The sequence below is a fragment of the Motacilla alba genome, chromosome 1A (genome assembly GCF_015832195.1).
Source record: "Motacilla alba alba isolate MOTALB_02 chromosome 1A, Motacilla_alba_V1.0_pri, whole genome shotgun sequence".
Lineage (NCBI taxonomy): Eukaryota > Metazoa > Chordata > Aves > Passeriformes > Motacillidae > Motacilla > Motacilla alba.
The window spans coordinates 57,420,892-57,434,466 of NC_052031.1; the positions used below are offsets into that span (position 1 = coordinate 57,420,892).

Here is a 13,575-nt window from a genome sequence, read left to right on the forward strand (position 1 = left end):
AAGAATTCAACATCTGAAGGTTATTTCCTACCTGGTTTTGTCAGCTGATGCTTTGCTTTTTGAGGTCAAGTGTTCTTGTATGCAGACAAAGCCTCGAGTTGTTTTTCAGATTCTCTACTGTTTCTTGAGTCATCATCTAATTATACTAATTAGCAAAGGACAACACTGATACATCCAGGCAGAGATGTTACTGGGAAATGAGTTAATGTAGCCATGATTTAGTGGTGGTCCTGGAAGTGTTTGGTTGATGGCTGGCCTCAATGGTCTTGGAGGTCTTTTCCAACCTAAACACTTCCAGGATTCTGTAAGAAATCTGCTCTGACCTAAAGATTTGAGGTGTAATCTTTAACCAATTGGAAGGCAAAGCCTAGCCTACCTCCTTCCCTTAATACTATCTTCTTAAGCCTGACATTTACTTCATTCATCATAACTGCACAGGCTGAATAATAAATTAAGCTATTTTTAACTGCCAGCACATTAGTAAGATTATTATTTACTTGTATACCTACATAAAGAAAAGTTAGCAGTACTGGCTTGAGATTTTTTTGTGCATTGAATTGTACCTGGACTGAGTATTATGGGTTTGGTTAGTCCTATAAAAAGTAATTTTGCAGTTTTCTATGAATCCACACACTTAGAGTTGGGAAAAAACCCTTAAAATTAATAATTACCCGCTCAAATATTTGTAGCAGGCAAACATCCCAAGCAACTCCTCCAGCAGTATTGCTGACTGGAATTGAAAAATGCATTCTTCTTAGGTTGCCATTTACTTCCCAAGGATTTGCTTGGGACTGCTCCTCCCTTCCTTGACACTTGTTTGCAGTCCACCTCTGCGTCCTATCCCTGGATGGCATTAGTGCCTGCAGAACAAATTCCCTGGCTGATATGAGGCTTACTTTATTGTCACCTGTCTTCTTTTCCTTCATTTCCTTTGGCAGTGCCCTTAATCTAGAAGAAATCTTCAAGGCTGGCAGTTGCTCTTGAAAAATGAAAGATGAAAATGTTGTAACCTGACATAATTAATACTCAGTGTGTTGCTTTACTAGCAGCACAAATCACTAAGCTGCTCAAATCTTGTGTTGGTGGGAAAACACACTGGATAAAGAAGAAGGAAAACTGAAATAAATTTTACATGTGTAAGAGTTTCATGCATTTTAATGAAAATGTAGTAGTAATACTGTTTAACTAGGAGCGGTATCAGGAGGATTAAATTGCTGAAAGAAAGTATTTCTGATAGAATGCATGCAGTGTTAAGGGAAATCCAAATGAACCTGTGCACATGTGTTACTCCTTAAATACTTTCCAGGCTTGTTTTTAATGAGACTTTTGCCACAGCTAATGATGAGAAATTTGGAGCCACTTCTTCCCTCTTATCAAGCTGCGGGCCTGAAATTTGCCAGCTGTGGTGTGGCTCATCATATAATAAATGTTGGCACTTGATTTCCACTCTGATAATTTTACAGCCTGCTTTGTTTGACAAATCCCTCATGTGTGTTGGTTTCGTTATTGCAGTTTCACAAGCTACAAATGAGGCTACGTGCTGACCAAGTCATGCTGAAACAAGAACAAGGGGAGAATCGGTGCTTGGATCAGCAAGTTGCCAGTCTGTCAGCTGAGTTTACGGCTCTGCAGAAAAGGGTAAGATCAATAGAAGGATAATAGAGGCTGTTGGAGTGCTTGAGCCTTGGGAGCGGGTTAAAACATGGATTTTTATGCAGTTGAGGTTTTGCATGGGCACGTTGTCCTCTGCGTGGCTCAGAACATAATTCACTGTGTGAGTAACATTGCAATGCTGTTTACTTGGAGATAGTATGGAAAGATAACCTGGCGTTCTCAGTCACACGTGGTTCTGGAAAGCTTCCAAATGCAGCACTGCTGTAACTGCCTCGCTTTGCTCTACCTAGAATAACCCACAGGGGACTTCGGGGAACTACAGTGGGTTTGGGGTTTTTTTCCTTTTAAAAGAGTTAAAGTCTGATACAGTTACATGCTTTAAAGGGAGATTATTGAGCAGTTATTTAAAATGTGGGAAGTGCTTGACCTTTTCATGGCTGGAGGAGGCAAAAGGCTGTTGTTGGAGGCAATAAGACATGCCCTGCTCTTTAAGATTACTGCTCCAATAAGTTGCATTCTGGTAGATTTCACACCTGAATAGAGTAATACATTTTTTGGTACAATATAAATCTATGCAAGCAGTGTGCCTAACTTTTCAGTAGTTGCACATGGATGCCTATAGTTTTTATATCTCTTGATACAGATGAGCTACAAAATGTATGAAACCTGGCTGTGTTGCATTAAGTGTCAGTAATTGCCCCCCACCTCCAAAAAAAGACTGGTTTTGGTTAGATTAATGCATGGATAGGGCATGCTGTGTGTATAATCCTCAGTGGAATGGTCCATAAGGATGAAACATTGCTCAGTTTAGACTTAGTTCAGGGTTCTTCTGTAGCTCTGTCCTTGAGGATCCATTGAGGTCTGCAAGTGAAGGCTGGGCTTAACTCCACAAGCTGGACTTGGGGTCAGGATGCAGGACTGGGCCAAGTAGCAAGAGGATGTGAATTCTGCCATGCTGTGTCTCTGGATACCAAGACCCAAGCATTACAGTCAAATGCTTAATATAGAATTTTTCATTGCACAGGGGAAGAGCCAAAGGCTGCTCTTCTCCTGTTCAGCAATCTAAACTTGTTATACTCCTGCAGCTTGTTTGGCTTGTGTCAAACATCCATGTAGACTCCGAAACAAGGAACTATTTTCAAGGGTTTTTTTTTTAAAGTAGCACATGCAAGAGAAGGTACACGTGCTGGTGGGAAATCTTGACTGCACATGGTCTTAGTGTTTAACTCTTAAAACATGTAAGACCAAGCATTGGAAGCAGGACAAGTCAATTTGAGTCAAATATGTAACTGCCTGTATTAAAAGGCCAGGACTGACTTAATGCTAAATTTGCTTGCCAAAAAGTTAAGAATCAAGTTATTCTTAGATAGGTGTTTTTCTTCCTCCTGTAACCAATGCAGATGGAACAACCTATTCTAACTTAAAATTCCTGGAGCTTTCTCTATCTTCTCAGTAGTCATTGAAATGATAATGTGGCAAGTCATTTCACAGACACCTGTTGTAATGTAAGAAGAATAATTTCATTCTCTCTGGGGTTTTCCCTTTGTAGAGGGTGCTTAAATGCTCAGAGGGTTCAAGGAGGAGATGTTTGTCCTTGGTGTCTGTAGTCTGGTGAGGATATCCTCTGGAGGAGGTAGCTGAGGATGTTCTCCTCCTTGTTTAGATGTGTAAAATGCCTCAAGCAAGGTTGTGCAAAACCTGTCTTCTGCTTAAAAGTGTGTTAAAACACTAATGAATGTAATTTAAAGGATACTTTTTATCTTGGTCCAGACAAGATCAAAGCCAAATTACATTAGTATTTGTGGAACAAATGAGGTTATGTTTGTCTCTTTGGAGGCAATAATGGAACTGAAAACCAGCTTTTGAGCCTATTGGACTAAAATTTTCTGCTCAGGGTATTGAGTCCCACCTGAATAGTGCTGTGCTGCATATACTGGAATTTTGTAGAGTAAGGTAGAAATAAAGAGGGTGATCATTAAACATCTTTATTTTAAACTAAGATGTATCTGGCAACCCAGATACAGCAAAAGGACTGTAATGATTTGCTCGACCTTGGTGCAAGCTTATTGCATCTGTTTGTTAAATAATAAAAAATTCTCCTTCATCAAAAATGCCTGAAGTACTCCCAGTACTTAAAAATGTTTTTGTGCTTTTTTTAAAAATGCATTTTCAGTAGTAATGTGATGTTTGCACAGTCATAGGGTTTTAGCTGCCTGTGTTTACAAGCACAGCCCCATAGCAGTGCCAGCTGCTGGGTCTCCAGGCTGCGCTCCCAGTTCAGGGCAAGCTGCACCCTGGATTCCATCAAGCCTGATGTCATTATGCTTGTTGCATAGCTGGGAAATGGGACCTCCATGACTGAGAAATGCTTAAATGTTCCAGCTAGAGTCAGAGTGCAGAAGAACAATCTGAGCTCCCTCCATCCTGAGGGTGATGCTGAGGCACACCTGCTTCCTGAATTTTTGCTAGCAACCCCAGAAATAACAGGTAGATCTCTGCACTGCTCAGCTTGGATGGTGTAGTAACTTATTAAAACACAGATGTGTGTGGTGTTACATTTTAGTTAAATGGTATGCTCTGTCTCACCCCCTGAAAATGTACGGTTTATTCCAAGCTGTGATCCTCCCCTGCAGTGTCATGTGTCTGTAATCCCATCGGCCCAAGTCTTATTCCGCGCCCACTTTGAATCTCCTCTTAAGCTGTGCAAAGGAGACCAGACTCTGGCTTGGCCCCTTTTCTCCCTAGGCTCTCCTTCCTTCCCCCTCCCCCCTCCTCCTTCCTCCCTTCCCCCTCAGAAACCTTGCTGCTCCCGGGGGTGGGACCCCCCAATAAACCCTCATCTAATCAGCACCCTCAGAAGCCGTGTGGAGTCTCCTTGCCTGCCTGCTGCTACCAGCGAACATACAGCTTAGGAGCCCCCCGGGAACCCCCAAACGAACAGCAACAGATGTGCTAATGAAAGGATAATACAGAGGCTATTGGAAAAAGTATCAAGACAAAGGACCAATTTCCACTAGTTTTCTGTGTGGGGTCTTTAGACCCCACAGAATGTTCAGAGAACTGTGATGCCAGTAGCATTTGCAAATTTGTGTGCTTTCAAGGATGGCTCTGCTCTCCTTTGGTAGGGAATATTGTTTTCCTGCAAGTAGAGCAGTACTTTCTCTTAGGAGCTGCTGTTTGATTGTATAAACATGGAATGATTTGGGTTGGAAGAGACCTTAAAGATCATCCAGGTCCAATCCCCTGCCATGGGCAGGGAGACCTGCCATGGTCCCAGGTTGCTTGGAGCCCTGTCCAGCCTGGCCAGGGCCTCACCACTCTCACAGGGAAAAAATTCTTCCTCATATCCAATCTAAACCTCCCCTCTGTCACTTTGGAGCCATTCCCACTTGTCTTGTAACTCCAGGCCCTTGTCAAGAGTCTCTCTCCATCTTTCCTGAGGGCTCCCTTCAGGCACTGGAAGGCCACAATGAGGTCACCCCAAAACCATCTCTTCTCCTGGCTGAACAATCCCAATTCTCTCAGTTCCCAGTTTTCTCTTCTTCCCATCTTTCCTCACACCAGAGGTGTATGAAGAACAGATACAGAAACAGTTTCTTGTGGAAGGACAGCAAACTCTCAATTTCAAATTTCTTCAAACACAGACTTTGAAAAATATCTGCCTGACAAACACTGTACCACTCTCAGAAACATCCCTTGGAGAGTTTATGGTCAGACAGTGGCACCTCTGGTGTAATCCTTCCATTTGGAGGAGAGATTAGAGAGAACTTTATTCTTGCTCTGCAAATCTGCAAATTCCTTCTTCCAGGGGTAAGGAAAGGAAGTGGATCCTGAGAAATCCATCTGAGCCTTGTCCTGGTGTCTGTGGGTGTCGATGAGTTTTGGCTTAGGAGATGAGGAGCCACCTCCCCAGGGAATGTTTGTTAACCCAGCAAAAAAAGAGCTGTAACAAAGACAGAGTGTGCAGGGAGAAGGGCTCTGGTGCTCCTGGGTAACGTCTGTTTAAGGCAAAATAAATGAGACTTGTAGGAGGCTTGACAATCTGCACTGACAAGTTTTTCTAGTGATTAGAGAATTTTTAGCTAAATTATACTGTGAAGAGTCAGCTCATAAAAAGAGGAAGTGATATTTGCCCAGATACTCTCAAAAGTTAACTTTGAGTCTTCTGATTGCATCTTAACTTGATTCAGTAAGCGATATAACCTCATGCTTCAGATTCTCTTAAAATAATATTTTCCACTCTGAGAAGCAATAGATTGCTAAAATAAATAAATCTAAATGATGTTTTAGCTAATATATAATTGAATCAGGGAAAATAATTTTATGAAGCAGTGCTTAGACCAGAACTGCCCAAACAATCCAGCAATGACTTAAAAAGCAAGGGGAAGAATGTTCTAAGTCAGCATAGCAGAAGTTAGACTATTTTTCAGTTAGGATAAAGACTGTTCTCGTGGGTAAAGGACTGTGCTAGGTTAGAATACTGTACAGTGTGTGGTGAAATAACCCAAAGATAATCTGATGTCATGGTGTGCTCCATCACCTGGGTCAGTTTTTGGCTAAAAACGTGTTGTAGGCATAACAGAAAGTGCATATATCTTGATATATGACAAGAAAATCCATCAGCTCTCTGAAATAGATTTCTTCTTCCTCTAGGTTTTGCCTCTGGAGGCAACCACATTTTATAAAATTCTGGCAAAACCATAAGGCTTCTAAAGCAAAAGACAGTTTGTATGGTTTAATTATTGAAATAATAACTTGGGTGTTTGTAGCTGGGAAAAGTTTGGGTGTTTTTTTAACTGGAGTTTCATCTCCTTTGTAGCTGGGGAATTTTTCAACAAGCATTTCACCTCCTTACTTAATGAAGAAGCATGAAATCCCAGTAAAACTTTTGTAATGATTTTGACTCCATAAAGTCGGGGAAATACAAAAGCAGCCTTTCTCAGGGTATCCTGTTACTCTAATCAGCCAGAAGAGGACTGGGTATTTCATGAGTAAAAGCAGGTTGTAAGATTTAAATCCCAGGCTGGTTTTGGATCTTTGTTTCTATTGTAGCTGAGCTCATTTGTTCTTACTAAAAATAAGGCAATATAGGTGGTGCTAAAACTTTTCTGGGCGTATTTGTGATGTTTTGATGTTTATTTGCTCTTAAATTTGTATTTTGGAGTCTGAAGTCAAACAGTCCTCACAATTGCCATAAACTTTCCTTTAGGACACGGACACTAGGTAGACCTTATCTGCACTGCTCTGGTGGGCTTGGTGTGTGTGAGATCTCTCTGCTACTCTGTATCTTTTTCCCTGCCTAGGTTTGGTTCTTTGGTGGCAGAAAGCCACTGTTTTGTGGTCTGACAGCTCCATGTATGTGAGGAGTTGATGTCTGATGTGAACTTTGGTGAATTTGTTTTGTGAATTGTCTGTGTACACTTTCACTCCTCTGTGGTATCATTCTGTGTGTGTATTTCTGCATCCTCTGCCTGTGTGAGCCCCATTGAGCAGCAGAGTCACCCTAATGAGACCAAATGTGCTGGCAGCTCCTGTAGGCTCTGCCAGAGGTATTTGCAGCCCCCAGGTTTGCATTTAATGTGAACAGACCTACACCAGGATGAGGATGGGGGGCAAAGCAGGCTCACAGTTGCACCAGAGTTCCCAGGAGCAGATGGAAAAAGCAGTGGCACCCCTAAGAGAAGCTCCTCTTCAGGGGTGCTCAGGGCTTTACCAAGGAATAATCTCTTCTTTGAGGACTGTCCTGGAGATTTTAGCCAGGCAAACCACTGGTAGACAGTGAAGTCAACATGGTGTTGGTTTGTGAGCAGTGGGATGCTGTGGAATGCACAGAGAAGCCACTTGGCAAGTATGGATGCACAGCCATTGCTGATGGTTTTGTCATGGTAGTGTAGATGCAGTTAAGAAATGATTTGCAAGTGCTTTGTTCAATTTGCCACACTGTAAATTAGGTGTTGCCCCTTGGCTTTTCAAGGTGAGCTTCTACCCCACCTCATCTGACCTTTCCTGAATGCTAAACTGTCTCCAAAAATTATTACTAGTGTGCCGTAAGTACATCAGCTTCTTAATTATTGTTATAGGCAGGATTTGCCCACCTCATCAAACACTTGCAAGGATGCTCTGGCCTCCTCCAGGGCTGTGATATTATGTATTCATAATGACAAAGCAGGAGCAAGCCTCAGATGCAGATGTTCTCCTGTATTTTAGCAGAACTGCTTCCTGTACCTGCCACTCCAAATAAAGACCAGGCTTAAATGATTCTCTAGGAATGAGGCACAGCAGCAAGGAAACCTGCAGCATAAAACTCTGAGTAGCTGGCAGAATGAGTGAAATGCATAGCACATGTCCTATGTGTCATGAGATGACAAATGCAATCCTCTTTAGAACTAAACAAGAGGATGCATGTCACAAGGAGAAATGCAGTGGCTGTGTCTTGTTGTGGGTTTCTTTTTCCAGCAGCAAAAGGCATTGCAATAACCCAGCAATTTAGCCTGAGTTAAAAAAATTCTTTTTTTTTTTTGGTGCTGATGTTCTTCTAAGTTGTGTTTAGGAGCTGTGTTCTTCTGCTGTGATTGCAGTGAGTGGTAGAAATAAGACATCATTGGTGTGAGATGCTGCAGTGTGCTGAGTGATGCAGGATAGACATAGATAGAATCCAAACACTCACAGAAGTGTTTGGATTGCAGGGCAAGTCAATACATTCATCTGTGTTTATAGGAATTCTACTGGTGAAGAACTAAAAATTCTAGGGGCCTAACTTTACCTTGTGAAAATTCACCAGCTTGACCTCTTTGTGGCTTGCATGTCTGTCTTACTGGCAGACACAAATGCTTGGATGGAATATTGGAACCATTCTGAATTAACAAAAAAAAAAAAAAATCTTGCAGGAAGGGATTAGACCACAACCTCAGGAATACCATTTTTGTGTGTCTCTTTCCTCTGCAGAGGCTGTTGGTGTAGCCTTGACTTCCTTTATCTGCTAGAGAGATGAGCTCATTTGTTGCAGGTCAAGACCAATAAGTCTCTCTGTTTCTCTGCTCTTCTCTCTGTGGTCTACAGAGATGGGAGGACAACTCAAGGGAAGCTTGGTTACACCCTGCTTCTTGATCAGGGCATGTGGTGGAATTCTTTATGAAAGGAGGTAGTGTTTTTTATCTCTTTTGGAGTGGATGGGAAAAAAGAAGAAAGACAAATCACTGTGATTCTGCTACGCCACGAGCAATGGACGAGGCAGGAGTTTCTTCCATTTGTCTTTTTGAGCAATGATATGAATAAAGCAAGAAGTCAGTAGCTTCTTCAACAATGCTCTGCCCAGTCCTGTTCATACTCCCTCACTTCTTCTGTCTAATATCACTTGTATTTCCCATACTTCTGCTTTGAGTGATGTCTCAATGACCTGCTCAGAGCTGAAGAACCTAATTTTCACATGGTCTGCTCCATGGTTGGTGTTCTTGTCTGGCTCTGCCAGCCACCAGAATGTGACACCCATTGCTGCATCTGTGACTTTTTTCTTGAGCAGACCAGTGTCACTGTGGTTGCTATTTCTGCCTGACCAAGGGATTTGGATTTTAAAACAATATCATGGGAGGAATCCCAGTTAGCTAAAAGTATTTCATTGACACTGATTATCTGGGACTAGGTCTGTGGTGATAACTTTGCCATGGAAATTGCTCTTGTGTTAGTGGAGCCCATGAGACGTTGCTGTGTGCAGGCTCCCAGCACTTCCTGTCCTTTTGTGTATTTAAGGGCAAATTTTAGGGGAGGTACAAAGAGTGATGAGACCTGCTAGGAATTTTTTAATAAAGTTTTTTGGCAAAAGGTGAGGTCCTGTCAAGAAATGGTTTTTGTTTGCAGCACATTACTTTGAGGCTGCTGACAGCATTTCCACTTCCAGAACTGATGGAGAATGTTCAATTTAGTGAAAAATCTTCTGATTTTCTGATGAATTAGAAGTGCCTGCCTGCATGTATCTGCACACACACGTTCTTGTGTGTAAAAGCTGCATTTCCCAGCTGAATTGAATGCAGTTCTTGTCTGTTTGGTTGTGTGGAATCCTTTTTAGTGATACCTGTACTCTCCCTCTTTTATAATGAAGTCTGTAGTCCTGAGAAGGGCACATGAAGAAATACAGGTTTATATTTCTAGGATACTGGTCAAAATGCTCCTTCTAACAAAACTTCTGACTTCAAGTCATCCACTGTATCTAGGTTTGGAAAGACAGGTGTCAACTAAGGAAGGCAGGAGCCTCCCCTGAAATGGAAAAATCTAAACCCCCTCTGAATTGTTATAAATTTGAAATTAAGGGGGGCTCTCAGGCAAAAATATGGGAGTAGGAATAACGGTTCTTTATTAGGGAAGAAAATAAAAAGAAAAAAATTAAAAATGCAGTAAACTAAAACAACACTGGCAGATTCAGAACACAACCTGACACCCTGTTGGTCAGGGTGTTGGTAGCAGTCCAATTGGAATTGTGGCTGCAGTCCTCGTGGAGTGTCAGGTGTGGTTCTGTTGGAGCAGGGATCCTGTAGAAGGGTGTAGTCTTCCTCTGAAGATCCAGTGGAAGGGGCGGCTGTACCTCTGGGAAATCCAGTGGAGAAGCTGTGCTGGTGTTCTAGAATGTCAAGTCTATATCCAGGTAGGAATGCTTTGCTCTTCCCTCTGGCTGGAGCATCTCCCAATGGGATGCTGTAGTTCTTATCAGTCATGCAGTGACATTCAATAGCCTATTGTCAGCAGATGTCTCCCCAGAGTTAGGAGAGGTTGTGGAAGAGATAAAGAAAACTGCCCACTTAATAGGAGACAACTGCCATACAGATGGCAAATAGAATACAGTTTGCTTGGCAATCCAGGACACAGTGATAGTGCTTGTTGCTGAGAAAGATGACCTCAAATAAGAGAGGGGAGATCAACATTAGTTGAAAAGCAATATTTGTGATACTGTTGGGGAGTTTGTTGTATGATTTCTGAATTCAGTGGCTGCCAAATGTTTTAAATGCCTTTCATTAATTTATAGAGCATCACCTTCTACTCTGAAGAACTGACCAAATAAGAAGTCATGAGGAACTTCAAATCAGAGACTTCTGCTTGAAAGGGAAATATTTACCTGGAGTTGGAATGATTGTGGCTACTGCAGTCCTGGGATTTGTTAGCCATGGTGTGCTCCAGCCCCTTTGGAATATGCTGTTCTCACCTTTATTTGTGCTGAGTAAAGTGTTTTAATCTCAGCAAGGTTTGCTACTGCAGACCTTGCATGACAATTACAGAATTAAATTCCTTCTCTAGCATGCACATAATCAAGCATATTCTGCCTTTAGGTTGAATAATTGCTCACTTTAAATGTTATATATGCATTTGTGGTGAGTGTATACATATGGGGGTGGGAGGGAAGAATGGGCAGGCAAAAGATGTAATTATTCAACTGAAGCCTTAGCCTTGCATTATAAATATGGATCATGACTTTAGCAGCCTGAGGACATAATGTATTCGTCTTCTGCTTGAATATCTACTTTTAATCATAAACTTGCCTGAAAGTCCTCACGATAGATGTGCGCTGACATTTAAGATGCTTGTGACGTGTGCATTGTCAGTGTGCAGAGGCAGTGGGCTCTCGCAGCAAAGGGGCTGAGGAGCAGGGGATGCTGAGTTGGAACAAGGCCAGTCTCCCTTTTCCAAAGAGGAAAACTTTCTGTGTACCAGAAAATGCCTACAGGTAAGGCAAGCACATGTTTAGCATAAATGTCAAATCACTCAGTTGAAAGGAGGTAATTTCTGGAGGCATCAGTGGTCCACTCCACTGAGGAGTGGGCTGGCAGAAAACACAGATTTTGTCCACAGCCCCAGCTTTGGGTGGACTGTTTAACCTCTTCCCACCCAGCTCCTCTGCTGGCTGTGTCTGTCCAGCCTCGGGAGCTCCCCCAAAGAGCAAGTGTGCAGCTGTGGAAGGACAGAAGGGAGGCAGGAGAAATGCAGGAGGTTCAGCAGCCCTATGCCTCCTACATGGCAATGAAGTAGGTGTGAACTACGTGTAAAGAAGAGACATTCAAATGGCCTCCTGTCCCCATTGCTGCAGAGGCAGAACTCCCAGAACACAGCCTGTGATTATCCAGAGTCTGCATAGTAAGGATTTGATATTAGCATTAAGGCTGTCCTATAATTAAAGCTGAGTGCGGGCAAAATTAATCTACTGTTTTGCAGATCATACACCTCTCTGTTGCATCCTTGTGATAGGCAACCACAGGAGTCTTACTCTGCTTTAAAAAAGTTATTTTCTCCTATTTATGGTTTGAATTTAATGGTAAAGAGATTTCTGCAATACAATGCCTGCAAATTACCAGAGATAACTTGCTGTGATATCTAATTAGACATTATGCTACATGTTGTAGCCTGATGCCTTGTACACAGTTATTCCCATAGTTCAACACTTGAGTAATTTTACTATTTAGCCCAGCTTGTGGTGTTGCATTGAAGTGAAGCACCTGAGTGTGGGCTATTTGTGGAATGAATACTTGCCTTTGCTTTGTGAGTGCTGGGCTCTTAGCTGAGATGAGGCTCTGGCAGAGATGTGCAGTAACTCTAAGCTCTTCCTCTCTAGAAAGACATAAGGGATGATGAGGGGTGTGCTGCTGTGGTTGCTTAGCTCATGAGTAAACCTCTTTTCTCTTTTGGTTTGGTTGCATCTACTGTGGAGTAGGTGAGGGTAGGTGCTGATGTGTCAGAGAGAAGATCAACTTATGAAGCCAGAGGTCCAAAAAATAAAATCAACTGTTTGATATCAAGATACTTTTGCCTAGAAATGATGAGTTTTGTTAACCCATATATCATCCAAACCTTTCCCTGTGCTGTGAGAGAAACATGACAAGTGCCAGTAGTGTCATTGCACATGTGTTGTCTTCTCAGTCTGTCTGGTGGCTGTCATACATTTCAATGGCAAATAATGCATGATAAAAGTTTCTTCTCATTTGGGTTACTCAGGATTTCTTCAGAGCAAACTACGGACTCTCCCCTGAAGAAGCTCCTAAAATTTATAGCGTAATTACTCAGTAATGTTGCAGAAGCCAAAGACTGAAATGATTGAGGAACAATTAGAAATTTCCTTAAGGGAACAGGCGTAGTATTAAGGGATGAAATTTGATGAGACAACTGACCTTTACTTGTTCCCAAGAAAAATAATGAGATTTTATTTTATTCCTTCCCTCTTGGTCCCCCATAGCTTGTGAGGTCAGGCAACACAGCTATAAATGTGGGTGTGATACATTTAGTAAACTATTGCTTCAACACTTTACTTCTAGAAGAAGCAACAGTGCAAGGCCCTGTTTGGATATACAGGTAGCCTCCTGAAGGAACCCTCTTCCAGGAGCTCCATGCTGGGATGTCCTGGTGCTGACAATCTCCTGGCAAGCCTAGAGTGCTGCCCATGAGCATGTTACCTGTGTTCAGCCTCCTGACAAGCTGGGGGAAATATGGGAGTGCCAAGCCTGCTGCCTTCCAGCAGCATCTCTAAGTTGTCCTGCCAGCCAACAGAACCCAGGGAAGCGAGAGGCCAGAATGTTTTTGGTTTTATTTAAGTATTCCCTTGGAAGTGCTGTGCCAAGTCCTGTAGGCAAGAAGAACAAGCATAGCTTGTGCAGAAACACATGCGCATGGTTCTCTCCTACAAAAAGAAATTACAGTTCCTGCAGGAGGGATTACTGTGTGCTTTGTTCATTCAGTTCTATTTGAAACCTCACCTCTTTTTTACTTTAATGGATTTAAATAAGGAGTGTTAAAACAGTTGATCTAAAAGGGGAAACAAAAGTCAGCGGTACAGGTTTTATCTTCTTGAGGGTTTTAGCACTGAAAAGAAAAAGAATTCTCTTCCTGCCCTGTAAAGCAGATGCTGAAGCAGTAACTAAAATGCAAGACAACTTTTGTCCCCACTATGGACATAGTCCTGCTTTCTTAGCACAGTTTCTTCTGCAGCAT

General features: G+C 42.2%; 1 long non-coding RNA gene across 1 annotated transcript in view; it reads left to right on the forward strand.

The window, feature by feature from the left end:
• The first annotated feature begins 1,566 nt into the window (after positions 1-1,566).
• LOC119707920 overlaps positions 1,567-13,575 on the forward strand; it is a 118,750-nt gene continuing 106,741 nt past the window's right edge. The window contains exon 1 of the long non-coding RNA XR_005258901.1: positions 1,567-1,638. This is a non-coding gene — a long non-coding RNA (uncharacterized LOC119707920). The remainder of the gene's footprint in view (positions 1,639-13,575) is intronic.